We start from the raw sequence: 18,690 nt of genomic DNA on the forward strand, positions 1-18,690 counted from the left end.
ATGTACTCCTGTGCCCACCCAGTACATTATGTAGTGGATGAGAGACATTGACCAAGATGGCATGCAACTTAGACAGCATCCTCTCTTCAGACCTTTTCAGACTTAAAGAAGGCAAATGTCATAACTACCTTCGTTGTTCAGAACTTTGGGTATAAAAGTCAGAAAGCCAGATTGCAACTGTATAAAACTTTGGTTAGGCCACATTTGTAGTACTGTATGCAGTTCTGGTCACCACATTACAGAAAGGATGTGGAGTATTTGAATGGGTGCAGAGGAGGTTCATTAGGATGATGCCTAGATTGGAGAGTATTAGCTATAAAGAAAGGTTGGATAAACGTGAACTGTTTCATCTGGTGAAGCAGAGATTGCGGGGAAATACATAAAATTACAAGACGCATAAAAGGGGAGAGTCTCAGAGTCTTTTCCCAGGGTGCAAATGTCAAATAGTAGAACTGTATTGCTTTAAGAAGAGAATGGTTGGGTGGGGGTTGAAGGAGATTTACAAGGCAAGTTTCTCCCCCCCCCCCCCTATACAGAGAGTGGGAGGTACCTAGTATATTCTGACAGTGGAGGTGGTGGAAGTAGACAGGTCAGTAGTGTTTAAGCGTTTAGAAGACCTAGTGAACTTTAAGGAAAGAAGGTTATCTACCCTGTGCAGACAGATATGTGGTTTCAATTGACATCATGGTTAGCACAAACGTTGTGTGCTGAAGGGCCTGTTCCTGTGTTGTACTGCTCCAGTTCCGTTCTGTTCCATTAATTACTTCAGAGGGGGCAAGAGGGCACTTTAGATGTTCATATTTAATTTTTGTTTTTTTTAAGATTTTTTTTTAAATGTGCTTCCAGGGAGGTAAAAAAGCTAACTGTACAAAGCAAGCAACCTTTTGATTCTCGAGCCCTCAGTTCACAATCCTGCTTTCTGTAGTCTGTTGACAACTCTTTAAGACTCCCGAGGCCATTCTCGGTTAAGGCGATTCGAATACAGACATCTTTACTGCCGCAACATCATTAAAAATGTATCATACCAATTCTCTCTCGAATACGCTTCAACGCCTTGCTAAATAGTTTTCCAGTCTTTAATGTCTGAGGATGACAACAGCCTTTGCAATGTTCAAAGTCCTTTTGGCAGGCAACGCTCCCCTGAGCCTTCCAGAATATGCAGTAAACTGCCTTCTCCCTTGAATCACAGTCTGTTTTTGACAGGGATTGAGCGGCTTTTAATGAAAACCTTACACTTTCAACCAAGAGTTCACAAGAATCCCATTTGTTCAAGTTTGTATCTCAGTTTTTGTTAATTCTAATTTTTTCTTACTCTTTGTTGTGATTTTGTGATTATTAAAGAAAGCATCTGAGTGATGGAGATTCACAGGAGATGAAGCTCATCCATTGCCCCAGAATAAGAGCTCTAGGTCCAACACTATCTGCTGAGTCCATTCTTGTTAGATCCACTGCTAATTCTCTTCTTCCAAAACAGAAGAGAATCAGCAGCACCCACAAAACAGTAGAAGCAAGTCAGAAGATATTGGTGATTAACATTTTAATCCTATCTCAATTTGAGTACTGTAACCAATTATGATTGCTCAGAAATTAAACTCCTTCCACAGGAGCAGAGTAATGAAAGCAATGAGTATTAGCCTTTTGAGGTTCAAAAGAATGCACGGAAATACTTAGGAAAGGAATCTCCACATTCACACAATCAGGAAGTTGCAACAGAATGCATTTGAATTTGGTGAGTAATTCAATTCATGTCCAATCAAAGAATCTATTAGCAACCAATGAAATCATGTTGGACTATACATTTTTTTGCTTTTCCTCTATTAAAAACAATAATCTAAGTAACTCTGGTAGTCAAGTCCATTTAAAGAAAATCTAGCTGAAAATGCGCAACAAAAAAATAAACCATTTCAAAAAAAGTTAAGTTATTGAAAATAATTTAAAACACACAACTGAAGTACTTACTGGGACAATTAAATGATGCCTCATACACCAGGATGCTGTTCATCATCTTCAGCTTAGCGCTTAATCCAAACAACCCTCAGGAGCTGGTAGATAAACTGTCCCTGTTGGGTCTCAACATCTCTCTCTGTAACTGGATCTTGGACTTCTTGACGGAAAGACCACAGTCAGTCCAGGTTGGCAGCAACATCTCTAGCTCTATCATGCTGAGCACTGGTGACCTCCCAGGGCTGTGTGCTTAGCCCTCTGCTGACACATGATTAACCTGCTAGATCCAGTTCAAAATGAATCATCAGGTCTGCTGATGACACAACAGTGTTTGGCCTCATCAACAACAAAGACAAAATGGTGTACTGTACAGATAAAAGGAGGTAGAGCAGCTGATGAAATAGTCTGAGCACAAGAACTTGAGTCTCAATGTGGACAAGACCAAAGAGATGATTGTGAACTCCAGGAAGGTGCAGGTTGACAACTCCTCACTGCACAGAAGTAGCTTCTCCATGCAGAGAGTAAGAAGCACTGGGTTCTGGGAGTGCACATAATGGATAATCTCACATGGTCCCTCAACAACACCTCTTTAGCCATGAAATCACAGCAGCACCTCCACTTCCTGAGGAGATTGAGGCAAGTGAGGCCCAACCCACTTCCCATTCTAACCAATTTTTACTAGAGCACCACCGAAGCTGTCCTGACCAGCTCCATCACATTCTGGTACAAGATTTACAAGGGATCTTATCTCGTGACCCTACAAAGGATTGTAAGGACCGCTGAGGGGATCATCAGGGTCTCTCTTCCACCCATCTGAGATACTTATCAGGAGTGCTGAATATGCAGGGCCCTTAATATTTTCAATGACCTTTCCCATCTGTCCAACAATCCTTTGACCCCCTACCATCAGGTACCATAGCAGTAAGTCAAAGGCTGTTATCATGGGGAAGAGCTTCTTCCCCCAGTCGTAAGACCATTGAACTCCCTGCCACCACCAAGGTCTCATCATGTATGAAGTGCCAGTCCAAGTGCAAGAGTATACCGTTTACTTTTTGACATGTGCCGTACATGCACCTTATTATTTGTTCAATCATTTGTGGTAATATTACCTTTCGGAGTCATATGTTATATGTACTGTGTTGTGTACCTTTATCTGGAGGAACATTGTTTAATTTGGCAGTGCATATGTATGCAGCTAAATGACAATAAATTTGAATTTGGACTGATATACAATAACACTGGACAACAAAGATTTTGCTTCCTGAATACCTTTAGGTGTATCTTATGAATTTTGGGCTACTGATCATGAAAATCACAATGAAATTTCCCTATCACGCACCATTTTTAAAATAAACTTATGTTTATTATTTCAGTTCATAATTCAAGTCAATTAAAATATTGCCTACAATGTAAGCTGGAAAGTTTCCTATCTTGTCCAGGCATGCAGCTGCTGCATGGCACGACAGGTTTTAGTAATAATTATTGGGTTCAAGACAGTAAGGATGGAATTTGCCATCACCAGGCACAAAAATTTTTATGAAGGATTTTGATATTTGAGACAGATGCTTCCCAGAATAACTGATGCCAAGATTAAGGAAAGCATTTTTGTTGGTCCACAAATCAAACAGGTCATCAATGACAGGCAATTTGAAGAATTTCTAATGGGACCGGAGAAAATCACATGGAAGGCATTCAAAGAAGTTGTTGAAATTTTTCTCGGCATCTACAGAGCACCCAATTACATGCAGTTGGTTGAAAGCATGCTTCAAGCATATAAAACCATGAAGTGCAACATGTCACTAAAGATTCATTTTCTACATTCCCATTTAGACTTCTTCCCTGCAAATCTTGGTGATGTTAGTGATGAACATGGTGAAAGGTTTCACCAGGACATTGCGGTCATGGAGAAAAGATACCAGGGCAACTGGAATCCATCAATGCTGGTGAATTATTGTAGGACACTTAAGTGAGAAGCCTCAGACACTGAGAACAAATGAAAATCATTAACAAAATATTTTTAACTTAGTTGAACTATTGCAAAGCATCAGCACCATTATGCAGTTAAATACATTATATTCAATAAGAGTTAATTTGTTGTCTTTCCAAATTCCTACGCGATACAAGTAGTCTGAAATTATATTTGTTTTCATCTTCAAGCAGTCTATCATAAACAAAAAAAAAATTCTGAGGAAGCAACGCTTTTGAAAAAATTTGTTGTCCAGTGTAATCAATCACAGTAAGCTATGTTTTAATGTTAAAGAAAAACAAAGTTTGTTATTAGATCATGCATGCTGAAATGCTGCTATCAGTAGAATCACACATCCTCGGGCATGATCAGTTTGATAAGACCGTAAGACACAGGAGTAGAGGTAAGCCATTTGGCCATTGAGTCTACTCCACCATTCCATTATGGCTGCTTTATTCCTATCTAAACTACATTCTCCTGCCTTCTCCCCATAATCTTTAATGTGTTGATTAATCAAGAACCTATCAACCTCGGCCTTAAATATACCCAATGACCTGGCCTGAACAACTGTCGGCAATAATTTCACAGATTCACCACAGTCTGGTTAAAGAAATCTCTTCTTATCTTTTTTTCTAAACTAACATCCCTCAATTTTAAGGTTGTGCCCTCTGGTCCTAGACTTACCCACTGTCGGAAGCATATTCTCCACATCCAGTCTATCTAGGCCTTTCAGTATTCGATAGGTTTCAATGAGATCCCCTCCCCTTTCTTCTAAGCTCCAGCAAGTACAGGCTCATTATATGTTAATCCTTTCATTCCTGGGATCATTCTCATGAACTTCCTCTGAACCCTCTCCAATGCCAGCACATCATTTCTTAAATAGGGCCCCCGAACTGCTCATTATACTCCAGGTGCAGTCTGACCAATGCCTTATAAAGTCTCAGCATTATATTCTTGCTTTTATATTCCAGTTCTCTTGAAATGGATGTTAACACTGCACTCGCCTTCCTTACCATTGATTTGAAGAAGAAGAAAGCCCTTAACTGCAAGTGGAGTCATCAGGACGCCGTCATGACAGTGTTTTATTTAGTAGGCTTTCTTATTTTTATGAGGCCAAGTTGCTAGCTCGCCACTCAACCCAGCATGGATGGCAGATGTGCAAGGGAGCCGGCTGGATTCTAACTCGGGAGCCTTCGCTCCAAAGTCCGGCATTGATGCCACTACGCCACCAGCCGGCTACCATTGATTTGACCTGCAAGTTAATCTTTAGGGAATCCTTCATGAGGACTCCAACGTCCCTTTGCACCTCTGATTTTTGAATTTTCTCCCCATTTAGAAAATAGTCCACCCCTTTATTCCTTCTGCTAAAGTGCATAACCATGCACTTCCCAACAGTATATTCCATCTGCCAGTTCTTTGCCCATCTCCCCAATCTGTTGAACTCCTTCTGCAGACACCCTGCTTCCTCAGCACCATTTACCCCTCCACCTATCTTCGAATCATTGACAAGCTTGGCCGCAAAGCCATCAATGCCTACATCTAAATCAATGACATATAATGTGAAAAGAAACGGTACCAAAACCAACCCCAGCAGCATAACATTAGTCACCGACGGCCAACCAGAAAAGGCTCTCCCATTATTCCCACTCTTTTCTGCCTTCCCATTAGCCAAGTTTCTACTCATGTTAGTACCTTTCCTAAAATACTACTAGCTCTCATCTTCTTAAGCAGCCACATGTGCGGCACCTTGCCAAAAGCCTCCTGAAAATCTGAATAAACAACATCCACTGACTCTTCTTTATTTATCCTGCCTGTTATTTCCTTAGAGAATTCCAATAGATTTGTCAGGCAACATTTCCCCTTGAGAAAATCATGCTGGCTTTGGCCTCTTTTATCATGCATCTCCAAGTACACAGAAAACTCTTCCTTAATAAAAGGCTCCAATATCTTTCCAACCATTGAAGTCAGACTAACTGGCCCATAATTTCCTTTCTTCAGCCTCTCTCCCTTCTTAAAGAGTGGAGTGACATTTGTAAAATTCCAGGTGTCCAGTACCTTTCCAGAATCTAGTGATTCTTGAAAGATCATTACTAATGCGTCCATTATCTTTTCATCTACTTCTTTCAGAAACCTGGGGTGCAGTCCATCTGGTCCATGTGACTTATCTACCTTCAGACTTTTCATCTTCCCAAACACCTTTCTCCTTCATAACAGCAATTGATAGGAGGGGAACCATAGCGTATGGAACACAAAAATGCAAATAAAATCAAACTTTAATTTTCTTTTTCTTTAAAAAAACGAACACTGCTGCTATATAATTCTGAAATAAGAAAGGAAATGCTAGGGGATCCTTGGAGGCCAAACAGTATCTGTGGAAAGAGATGACCTTCTATAAAATCTGAAATGTTACCACTGTTTCCCCATCACAGAGGACGCCTGATTTGCTATGTATTTCCAGTGTTTTCTATATCCATTTCAGATTGCCATAACCTACACTTTTTTTTTTTGCTTTTTCACATAGCAATCAGGGAAGTTTGATATTATCATCTCTTTGTGTAAATGATGCAAGTAGCATGTGTAGTAAGTTAGCTGAAGCGTCTGCGTCCTGCAAACATCACTACTAATAGAACCTTAGCAGCATTCCATTGGAATCATTTGGATACATTACCAAGGTGCATCAAAGGGACAAATATTCTGTTTCCGTACGTAAAACTGGACATGGTATGATACAGTTCCATAGCTACCTTTTACTTTTAATATATTTGTACTTCAATCTACTAGCTGTGGTTGCATGGAAAAATAGAGGAACCAGAAAATTAATCAGCAGAACACACAAAACACGGATAATCGATATATGAGAGCCTGATACTAATGTAACACAAGCAAAGGACTGCTGTGCCACAGCTGAAATGAAAGAAATTGTGTTTTTTTTTTAAGAAAAATGGTTAACAGGTTGATTTTTTTTAAAATCAAGAATGAGGTTTTAGGAGATCAGTAATTATCAGCTGCAATTTTTAATCATAATTATATCAACTTCAAATGAATTTATAATTTGCACCATTTGTCTTCAAGCAGAAACAAATAATTTAATAAATGTTTTACTCATAAATGAATAGCTTGGATCACCATATGATTTAGTTTACTTTAGCAAAATGCAATTGATGACTTAATTAAAATCTTCTTCAGCTGCTGCTAGTACTGGTCTTTTTGCATTGAAATCAAAACTGACAGGTATTGGCACTCCACATTACTTTTCCCTCTAGAGATGGGAATCATTTCTGTCAGTTTGTGGAATCTCTGTAGCAAAGGGAACAACAGCTGTCAATCTTTGATTCTCTTTGGAAAAAGGAATGGTCCTGCCAATCAATGGGCATCTCTTTGGAATAGAGAATATCAGCTGTAAGTCTATGAGAATAGTCCTGGAAAATGGAACGACTGTCTACAGAAATCTATACAGAACAAGGAATAGTTGTTATCTGTCTGTGAATTTCTCTGAAGCTGGGATTCTTTGTTTCCTGAAGAAGGGTCTCGGCATGAAATGTCGACTGCTTACTCACTTCCATAGGTGCTACCTGGCCTGCTGAGTTCCTCCAGCAATTTTTTTTTGTGTTGTTTTGGATCTCCAGCATCTGCAGATTTTCTTTTATCCGGGAATCTCTGTAGCCAATTATAGAGAAAGATACCCAACTGAAATTTCTGCTTACGTGGATGAACTAAATAATGGTTGAAGTTTGTTTTAAAGATTGAGCAGCTCCAAGGACTGGAGCCACTCATTAACTCAATAACAGCCCTAATTATGAAAGAAAAGATCCTCTCATTCAAACATTATTTGACCAGAGCATCTATGAGCCAACCATACAAACATTTTATTGGTGATATCTTTGTATATTGGGAATACTTCACTCTCCTTCACTTTGGGATGATTATCTAAAACATCTTTTTTTATGCCATAGAGCCTTACCAAGTGGTCTATAAACCCCAGGTTGGGGACCCTTCATCTAAAGAGGAAGCAAATGATAGAAGGACTGATGTTATACTGCAGCAATTAAATCTGAACCAGTTACTTCAAACAGTTTAGTATGTTATATAAAAGCCTTCTAGGGAGATTTTGTTCTATATACGAGGGGTGATTGATAAGTTTGTGGCCTAAGGTAGAAGGAGTCAATTTTAGAAAACCTAGCACATTTATTTTTCCTACATTTACATACTTAGTCCAGCGGTCATGGACCATACGGATCCCTTCTTTGTAGAAGTCAGTATCTTGGATCTCCAGAAAGTGGTCCACAGTAGGGGTGATTGATAAGCTCATGGCCTAAAGTAGAAAGAAAAGTGGAGAAACTTCAAACTTTCTGTATTTTCACTCACGGAGTTGAACTGCATGTACATGTAACAAGAGTGTCTTGGACCTCCAGGTGGTCCACAACAGGGGTGATTGATATGTTCGTGGCCTGAGGTAGAAGGAGATAAGTTATACAGCTCTCGTTACATGCACATGCAGTTCAACTCTGAGTGAAAATGCAAAAAGTGTGAAGTTAATAATTCATCTCCTTCTACCTTAGCCACGAACTTATCAATCACCCCTGCTGTGGGCACTTTCTGGAGGTCCGAGATCTGTATGCTCCAAGAGTGAGCTTTCTTAAATGTGGTCAGTGGGTCACAGTATTGTCTCTGTAAAGGAGGGGGGCTGGCAGTTCTGGTAAATAACAGATGGTGCAATCCTGGGCATATTACAATCAAGGAATGTGTCTGTAGCCCGGATATTGAACTTTTTGCTGTTGGACTCCGGCCATATTATTTGCCAAGGGAAATCTCGTATGCAATCGTGGTTGTTGTGTACATCCCTCCCTCTGCCAACCCGACATCAGCGTGTAACATCATTTACACCGTCACAGCCAGATTACAAACCCAGCACCCGAGTGCCCTCATTACCATCTCGAGTAACTTCAACCAGGTTACTATGGCTAGAACACTGCCCAACTTCACGCAGTACAACCAGAGGGGAGAGGACTCTGGATTTGATGTACGCTAACGTTAAGGATGCATACAACTCCTCTCCCCTCCCCCCACTGGGAAGGTCAGATCACAACCTGGTGCATCTAAAACCCTGCTACGTGCCTCTGGTGAAAAGTAAACCTGCAACCTCGAGGACAGTGAGAAAATGGTCGGAGGAGGCTTATGAGGCGCTCCAAGGCTGTTTTGAGATGACAGACTGGCAGGCACTCTGTGAGCCACATGGAGAGGATATTGATGGGCTCACAGAGTGCATCACTGATTACATCAACTTCTGTGTGGACTGCAATGTTCCGACAAGAACTGTCCTTAGTTATTCAAATAACAAGCCATGGGTGACAAAGGACATTAAAGGACATCCTGAATGCTAAAAAGAGGGCATTTAGAGATGGAAATAGGGAGGAGCTGAGGGCAATACAGAGGGACCTGAAAGCCAGGATCAGGGAGGCTAAAGACAGGTACAGGAGGAAGCTTGAGTGGAAACTCCAGCAGAACAACATGAGAGAGGTCTGAAGGGGGATAACGACCATCACTGGGTTCCGGCAAACTAGCCACAGAGGAGCAGAAGGCAGTGTGGACAGGGCCAATGAACTTAAACTGTTCTTTAACAGATTTGACATTGTGGCCCCTGCCCATCCCCCACGTGAGCCATCTGTTGTCAGCCCCCAACCAACACATATTCCACTCTCCACTCCTATCCCTCCTCACAGTCCCCCACCCTGCTCTCATGACTATACCTCTTCCCCACACGAAACCACCACGGTGGGCTTCACAGCTGAACAGGTGAGAAGACAGCTGAGACGTCTCAACCCAAGCAAGGCTGCAGGACCAGATGGAGTCAGTACCAGGGTGCTCAAAGCCTGTGCCCCTCAGCTATATGGAGTACTTCGCCATGTATTCAACCTGAGCCTCTGGAGGGTTCCTGTACTGTGGAAGACGTCCTGCCTCGTCCCTGTGCCGAAGACGCCGCGCCCCAGTGGCATCAATGACTACAGACCGGTGGCATTGACCTCCCACATCATGAAGACCCTGGAGAGACTTGTTCTGGAGCTGCTCTGGCTATGGTCAGGCCACACTTAGATCCCCTCCAGTATGCCTACCAGCCCCAACTAGGAGTTGAGGATGCCACCGTCTACCTGCTGAACCATGTCTACGCCCACCTGGACAAGCCAGCGAGCACGGTGAAAGTCATGTTTTTTGACTTCTCCAGTGCATTCAACACCATCCACCCTGCTCTGCTGGGGGAGAAGCTGACAGCGATGCAGGTGGATGCTTCCCTGGTATCATGGATTCTTGATTTCCTGACTGGCAGACCACAGTACGTGTGCTTGCAACATTGTGTGTCCAACAGAGTGATCAGCAGCACTGGGGCTCCACAGGGGACTGTCTTGTCTCCCTTTCTCTTCACCATTTACATCTCGGACTTCAACTACTGCACAGAGTCTTGTCATCTTCAGAAGTTTTCGGATGACTCTGCCATAGTTGGATGCATCAGCAAGGGAGATGAGGCTGAGTACAGGGCTACGGTAGGAAACTTTGTCACATGGTGTGAGCAGAATTATCTGCAGCTTAATGTGAAAAAGACTAAGGAGCTGGTGGTAGACCTGAGGAGAGCTAAGGTACCGGTGACCCCTGTTTCCATCCAGGGGATCAGTGTGGACATGGTGGAGGATTACAAATACCTGGGGATACGAATCGACAATAAACTGGACTGGTCAAAGAACACTGAGGCTGTCTACAAGAAGGGTCAGAGCCGTCTCTATTTCCTGAGGAGACTGAGGTCCTTTAACATCTGTCGGACGATGATAAGGATGTTCTACGAGTCTGTGGTGGCCAGTGCTATCACGTTTGCTGTTGTGTGCTGGGGCAGCAGGCTGAGGGTAGCAGACACCAACAGAATCAACAAACTCATTCGTAAGGCCAGTGATGTTGTGGGGATGGAACTGGACTCTCTCACAGTGGTGTCTGAAAAGAGGATACTATCTAAGTTGCATGCCATCTTGGTCAATGTCTCCCATCCACTACATAATGTACTGGTTGGGCACAGGAGTACATTCAGCCAGAGACTCATTCCACCAAGATGCAGCACAGAGCGTCATAGGAAGTCATTCCTGCCTGTGGCCATCAAACTTTACAACTCCTCCTTTGGAGGGTCAGACACCGAGCCAACAGGCTGGTCCTGGACTTATTTCATAATTTACATATTATTATTTAACTATTTATGGTTCTGTTACTATTTATTATTTATGGGCAACTGTAACGAAAACCAATTTCCCCCAGGATCAATAAAGTATGGCTATGATGACTATGACTATGAACAGACCCACTCCAGAAGCACACACACACAAGTCCAAAAAGCATCGACATTCCAGCAGAATGTTGTGGCGGTGCTGGAGATGCCCGTGTTTTGATATGATGTTAGAACAAGGCTCCTCTGCCTTTCTGAGATGCAAAAAAAAAAAAAATCTAATGGCAAAATTTTGAAGAAGAGAAGTGCTAGTCCTGGTCTCTTGACCAGTACTTATCCTTCATTTAAAATTATGAAAAAAAAACATACCCATTTACGAGCGCATTGATGCTGATGGCGTTTTGCTTCACCTAAACCAGCTGCCACATTTTAATGCATGTAGGGCGTTTTAATGCAAGTAGGATGTAAAACTGACCATATAAATGCAAGTCTCTTTAACCATGCAACTTTTGATGAGATCCGTTATCTATTATTTGATTGCATCACGAGTGATTCTCTGGATGTTCTATGATCAGCACATGCGGACATCTACAGTATTAGTTGATATCTTAAAAAGTGTGTGTCAACAATCTGTCTGACCCTGCCACACAGTCACGTTCATGTTCATTAGGAGTCATGGACAGAGACCACTGCTTATTTTCTCTTCTGCAATAAAACTGAGATCAGCTAACTCAGCACAGAGAAGGGATAAAAATCTGACATCGTCTTGTTGTGTATGGTTTGCCTGCTCATTCATTCATATAGCTAGGCTATAACAAAGGATCTGTTTTGCTTAAACAGGTACCACACATACTTATTGACTCTCAAATCAAGAAAAAATGCAAATAGCTTAAACAGCTCACCTACTCTGGAAGCGTGAAAGTAGTTCTCCTAGGTAATCAGTTCTGTTTCTCTTCCTCGCAGACGGTAGAGCTCTTGTTTCTGGGTGTTGGCCCTTAACTGTAGAAAGGGGATAATTTATCCACATCCAGTTGAGGGCAGTCTCAGTAATGCCAGAAGTTGCAAAGGCTAAAATATTCTCTTTGCTAAATCCATCTGCTGCTCTTTAAAATGAACATTAAAAAATGAATAAATAAGTGTCCAGAGTTCAATTCAACATTCTTGCTCTTTCAACTGCAAAATGAAGGACAGATGAAAGAAGCACCATGTGTTTTATCTCTGCACCGAGGGACACCTATATAATGTACATGTAATGAAGAGCAGTGATGCCTGCCATGCGCTGCATACTCAGCGGGTCAAAACACAGCAGAATTAATGGAATAAAATAGTTGATGATTCATAATACATGACAGACTTTGTTACTATTTTCCAGTGATAAAGATAGAGGTTGTGCTTTAGTGCAAATACTTTCTAAATATTCTCTACCTAATTGATATGTAAAACACTCAGAAACATCTCCTTTGAAGATGTCACAGTTACTATTAAACCTGCCAATGGAAAGATCCACAACTTTGAGAGATGAGTATGAAGAAGAACATGTTCAAAAAGACTCTTAAATATCTGACTGGGAATTGGGGAAAAGTCTAAGACAGAATACAAAATATCACATGGTTTTGTCACCGAACTTTTTCCTGTGGGAGTTTAAGTGGGTGTGGTGGAGCCACAGTGGAACAAATCAAACATGCTGTGAAACATGAGGGTTTGTTCCATGGGACAAATTTTTGATTTATTTCATACATTTTTGGAATAGACATTCCTCTTTGATTTCTATAGAAAGCAATTATGAAAGAATAATTTGAAATGTCATAGGTTTATTAATATTTCTTTACACATGTACTTAAAATATTTGCATAGTATAATGGTGTGGGTGGGCTGCAGACTGGTCACTGCTGTTGCTTCACTTTGTTATCTATTTCAGTCAGACTGCCCAGGAAAAGGTTAGTGCTTCATCATGGAAAGTTCATCAAAAGGTGCATAACTCTGGTACTCACAGGCATTCAGAGTGTAGATCTTTTCTCTATTCTAATGAATGGCTAGATGCTACCCCATCCTGGAGGACTATTTCAATAGCCTGAAATACAGTTGAATTCTTCAAGAAAGTATGGAACGCAAGAAAATCTGCATATGTGAATCTGCCTGGAGATTAAGTTCATCAATGATGGGTATAGCTGTGACTACTTTAAGGAAAAATACATTTCTTCCCTCATCATTTCTGGCAAATATCAAAGAATGACATTAGTACTAGATGACCTACCACTCTTCTCAATAGCTGTTGAAAAATCTCCCTTTAGAACATGTCGACCAACTTTTGATTGATTCTCTTTTCTGTTCTAAAGAGAATTTTTCAAAAAATGTTTCCTAATCTCTTTCCTTGCTCAAGCCTTATTAATGTTGCAACAAATTCCTTCATCCAGTCCTATTGAAAAATTTAGTTATCTAATTTGTTTCTGGATTGACATCTTGTGTTATTGTATAAAATGGTGTCTTAGACAGAAATACATGGAGGGCTACATATAAAGAGTACAGGTAAAGCTACTTATTGTGGAAAAAGCTGCCAAATAGTTGTTCTTGCTCTTGTTCATTTTATTTCTGCAATATGGAATTAAAATTAAATATTGACTGTTGCTGACGATACCAAATTGGAGGGCAAGGCTATGGGTGACAATAGTGAGAGACTGCATACAACTAATAGGCTTATGGTATAGGCGAACAGAACGAAAAAGAAAATTCCCAAGTAAAATATATTAAACAACACATGTTAAAAAGGAAGAAACAAACAATTCATGAGGCAAGATTTCATCTAGAATATACACCTTGCAGGTAAATAGGCTTAAAGGTGGCATTGCAGTAAATGAGGCCTTGGAAAGAAATTCTTATTTCCTCCTGCAGGAACAAAATATAAGTGTGGGAAAATAAGGATAAACTTTCAGAAGAGCTTAATTAAGTCATAACTGAAGTACTGGGTATAGTACAGCCACCTCATTTTGAAAAAAAATACTATGAATGCAGTTTAAAATTTGCCATAGAGATACATTGCGAAAACACAATGGTGAAGAAAAAGAAATTAGACTCTTTCTACCAGAAGGTACAAGGTGAATTTATAACTGTTTAATTCCACTAGCCAAGATGGCTACTAATGGAATGAAAAATAAGATAATCATGGACATATTTAAGGAATTTTAAACTATATTATTAGAACATGGGAACTCTCTGGCACAACTCAACTTCTTTTTAAACAAAATTATGTATACAATTGAGGACTATTACTGGAAAGAGAACATGATCAGGAGAAATGGAATTTGATGAGGCAACCATTATGGAGATAACACCACTAGAAATCCAATTAATAGAATGGCACATTTTATATCCGCAAACTTCCTTGGTCTTCTCTTGAAAGTATATAAGATTCCTTGGAGATTTTCAATAAGCTGGCTCTTGAACCCTGGAACGATCTCTGATATTGATTTCACATTTTATTTACAGAAATTTGTATATTTCTTTTGTGGTAGGATGAGAAAAAAAAGAACATTGAGGTAAAACTGACTGGTGCAGGGATTCAGCTCAAAATATCGCCAATTCCTCTCTGCCCCCCCACCCCCCAACCTACAGATGTTCCAGATTTCAGCATCTGCAGTCTCTGGCATCTCTAAAATTGACGTACACTAAAACATGCCTGATTTTAATGTCCTTCACATGAATCCCAAAACTTATTTACTTCTTCGTAACTGATGTATTCTTTTATAGTTTGATCAATAATCGCTCTCAAACCCTTTGCCATTCCAAATTCAGTCATATTATAAATGCACATAAGTTTTGTTCTTCAGATTCCTACTTTGAATTAATACTGTTTAAGAGTCCTTTTGTTTTCTTTACTAGGGTTATTAATTTCAGTGTAGATCTGTTACGGTCTCACCTCCCTCCATTCGAATAGTGCAACTTCCGATTTTACAAGAATCCACTTATTACATTGCTCTATGTCAAATTGCATGAAAATGCACCTGTCATATTTCAATCAATCCTTATAAATGAGTCAAGCCTTTCTCAGACATCCCACATCTCCCGGAAGGTCCGGGAGTCTCACGCAAATTAATAGTGGCTCCTTGATGCCCGCAAATTATATACAATATTCCGGAAATTGATTTTTTTTGGAAGCGAGCGTGAGAGAACACGAGAGAGAGCGAGAGAGCGAGCACAAGAGCAAGAAAGCAAGCGCGAGAGAGCGAGCGCGAGTGAGAGCGACCACGAGAGAGCACACACGCGAGAGTGAGAGCGAGAAAGCAAGCGCGTGAGTGAGAGCGAGAGAACAAGCGCAAGAGAGAGCGAGAAAGCAAGCGCGAGAGAGAGAGCGAGAGAGCAAGCGTGAGAGAGAGAGCGAGCAAACGCGTGAGAGAGTGAGAGCGAGAAAACAAGCACAAGAGAGAGTGAGAGAGTTCCAAAAAAAAGTCAGAGTGGCAGAGTGTTCCAAAAAAAAACGTATGTCACCCCAGACTACACTAAAGTGTACCCCTGCCTAATAGGGGTCAAAAATAATGACAGTGTCTCTCGCTGCACTGTTTGCAACAGTGACTTTTCTATTGCCCATGGTGGGTTAAAACTGTAAAAGACATGTTGAGATGAGTTTAACAGGTGTCATTTGTTCATTAGCATAGCTAACGTTATTCAAACTAGCTGGCTAGCTGCTAAGGAGCTACTCTATTTCGGTCATCCCACCTTTCCCAGAAGTCTCCCGCAAATTGATGGTGCTACCTCCCTGAAATGAATTTTTGCAGGGTAGGATGTCTGCTTTCTGAAACCAGCCAAGCTCCATTTTTTTTTGCACATTCACACCATTTTACGAGCATCCATTCTTCTGTACAGGAGAAAAACATTAAAAAACATACTCATGAAATACCTCTGGTTATTTCTTCAGAAAATGCTAGAAACATCCATCAAGTCAGGTAAGTTCAGCAAAAACAGACCCTTCATCAGAACTGAGAAAACAAATTAGATCTAATTTGTAGAGAAGGTGGGTGTGCAGATGTTATTCTGCTGTTTTGGAAACATTGGGATTATATGTTACAAGAGTTGTTAAAGAAGAACAAAGGGCCATTTAAAAGCCATGAGATGCAGGTCAGAGTTATTACTATAGCAGAGAACCTAAAAGGGTGCATTGAAAATAATTAGCAGAGCAGGTAGTGTCTGTGAAGTGAGAAAATATGAGTCAATATGACAGAGGAATCACCTTACAGTTTTGACACAAGCCAAGTTGTTGAATTTGATATTATATCCTCAAGGCTTTGGTGTGTGCATCAGAAGATTAAGTACTGTTCCTCAAGATAATTTGGCCTTCACTGTACACTGACAGATAGGGCAGAGTGGGAATGGAGTGGTGATTTAAAGTGACAGAATCCTCATTGAAAGGAACTACTGTGCAAAGTTGTCACCCAAACTGCATTTATTCTCTCCAGCGTTGAGGAGACACATTGAGAAAGCCAAAAGCAATATTCTAAAATTGAAAATATGGAAGTGAATCAGTCCTTCACATAAACTAAAGGTAAGATGATCAAGCTAGCTGTAGAAGTTTGTGGACTTATAGGGAGATCAAGAAAGAGAAGGGAAAATCAGAGATGGGCAATGTGAAATCAAGAACAGAATTGTCGTAGAAGATTTTAAACGCAAACAACAGGAATTCTGCAGATGCTGGAAATTCAAGCAAAACACATCAAAGTTGCAGGTGAACGCAGCAGGCCAGGCAGCATCTCTAGGAAGAGGTGCAGTCGACATTTCAGGCCGAGACCCTTCGTCAGGACTAACTGAAGAAAGAGTGAGTAAGGGATTTGAAAGTTGGAGGGGGAGGGGGAGATCCAAAATGATAGGAGAAGACAGGAGGGGGAGGGATGGAGCCAAGAGCTGGACAGGTGATTGGCAAAAGGGGATACGAGAGGATCATGGGACAGGAGGTCCAGGAAGAAAGACAGGGGGAGGGGACCCAGAGGATGGGCAAGACGTATATTCAGAGGGACAGAGGGAGAAAAAGGAGAGTGAGAGAAAGAATGTGTGCATAAAAATAGGTAACAGATGGGGTACGAGGGGGAGGTGGGGCCTAACGGAAGTTAGAGAAGTCGATAATCATGCCATCAGGTTGGAGGCTACCCAGACGGAATATAAGGTGTTGTTCCTCCAACCTGAGTGTGGCTTCATCTTTACAGTAGAGGAGGCCGTGGATAGACATGTCAGAATGGGAATGGGATGTGGAATTATAATGTGTGGCCACTGGGAGATCCTGCTTTCTCTGGCGGACAGAGCGTAGATGTTCAGCAAAGCGGTCTCCCAGTCTGCGTTGGGTCTCGCCAATATATAAAAGGCCACATCGGGAGCACCAGACGCAGTATATCACCCCAGTCGACTCACAGGTGAAGTGTTGCCTCACCTGGAAGGACTGTTTGGGGCCCTGAATGGTGGTAAGGGAGGAAGTGTAAGGGCATGTGTAGCACTTGTTCCGCTTACACGGATAAGTGCCAGGAGGGAGATCAGTGGGGAGGGATGGGGAGGACGAATGGACAAGGGAGTTGTGTAGGGAGCGATCCCTTCGGAATGCAGAGAGAAGGGGGGAGGGAAAGATGTGCTTAGTGGTGGGATCCCGTTGGAGGTGGCGGAAGTTACAGAGAATAATATGTTGGACCCGGAGGCTGGTGGGGTGGTAGGTGAGGACCAGGGGAACCTTATTCTTAGTGGGGTGGTGGGAGTATGGAGTGAGAGCAGATGTACATGAAATGGGAGAGATGCGTTTAACAGCAGAGTTGATAGTGGAGGAAGGGAAGCCCCTTTCTTTAAAAAATGAAGACATCTCCCTCGTCCTAGAATGAAAAGCCTCATCCTGAGAGCAGATGCGGCGGAGACGGAGGAATTGCGAGAAGGGGATGGCGTTTTTGCAGGAGACAGGGTGAGAAGAGGAATAGTCCAGATAGCTGTGAGAGTCAGTAGGCTTATAGTAGACATCAGTGGATAAGCTGTCTCCAGAGACAGAGACAGAAAGATCTAGAAAGGGGAGGGAGGTGTCGGAAATGGACCAGGTAAATTTGAGGGCAGGGTGAAAGTACTTAGGTAGGAAACTGAGAAGCAGGACCTCCAGGATTATAATCTCTGGATTTCTGCTAGTGCCATGTACCAGTGAGGATAAGAATAGGATGACTTGGCAGATGAACGTGTGGCTAAGGAATTGGTGCAAGAGGCAGAGTTTCAGATTTTTGGATCAACGGGATCTCTGGGAAAGGTATGACCTGTACAAAGAGGACAGGTTATACTTGAAACTGAGGAAGATCAATATCCTCATGGTCAGGTATACTAGAGCTGTGGAGGTGGGCTTAAACTAATTTGGCAGGGAGATAGAAACCAGTGTGATAGGGCAAAACTGCAGTCATTCAGACGAGTTGAAGTGCAACATGGGGAAAAATGAATAAGGTAATGAATACAAAACTGAAGGTGTTATATTTGAATGCATGGAATAAGGTCGATAAACTTGTAGCACTGTTAGAGATTGGCAGGTATTACGTTCTGGGCATCACTGAGTCATAGCTGAAAGAAGATCAAGGTTGGGAGCTTA

At 41.6% G+C, this 18,690-nt stretch overlaps 1 long non-coding RNA gene across 3 annotated transcripts in view; it reads right to left on the reverse strand.

Moving 5' to 3' along the window:
* LOC140210865 (uncharacterized) overlaps positions 1 to 18,690 on the reverse strand; it is a 74,704-nt gene that overhangs the window by 4,330 nt on the left and 51,684 nt on the right. For 2 of the 3 annotated variants that reach the window (XR_011889318.1, XR_011889317.1), the window contains one exon: positions 12,011 to 12,107. This is a non-coding gene — a long non-coding RNA (uncharacterized lncRNA). Of the gene's footprint in view, positions 1 to 12,010; positions 12,212 to 18,690 lie in introns of all 3 variants that reach the window. The other variant, XR_011889316.1, reaches the window with a different exon arrangement.

This window comes from Mobula birostris, chromosome 16, assembly GCF_030028105.1.
Source record: "Mobula birostris isolate sMobBir1 chromosome 16, sMobBir1.hap1, whole genome shotgun sequence".
Classification (NCBI taxonomy): Eukaryota; Metazoa; Chordata; class Chondrichthyes; order Myliobatiformes; family Myliobatidae; genus Mobula; species Mobula birostris.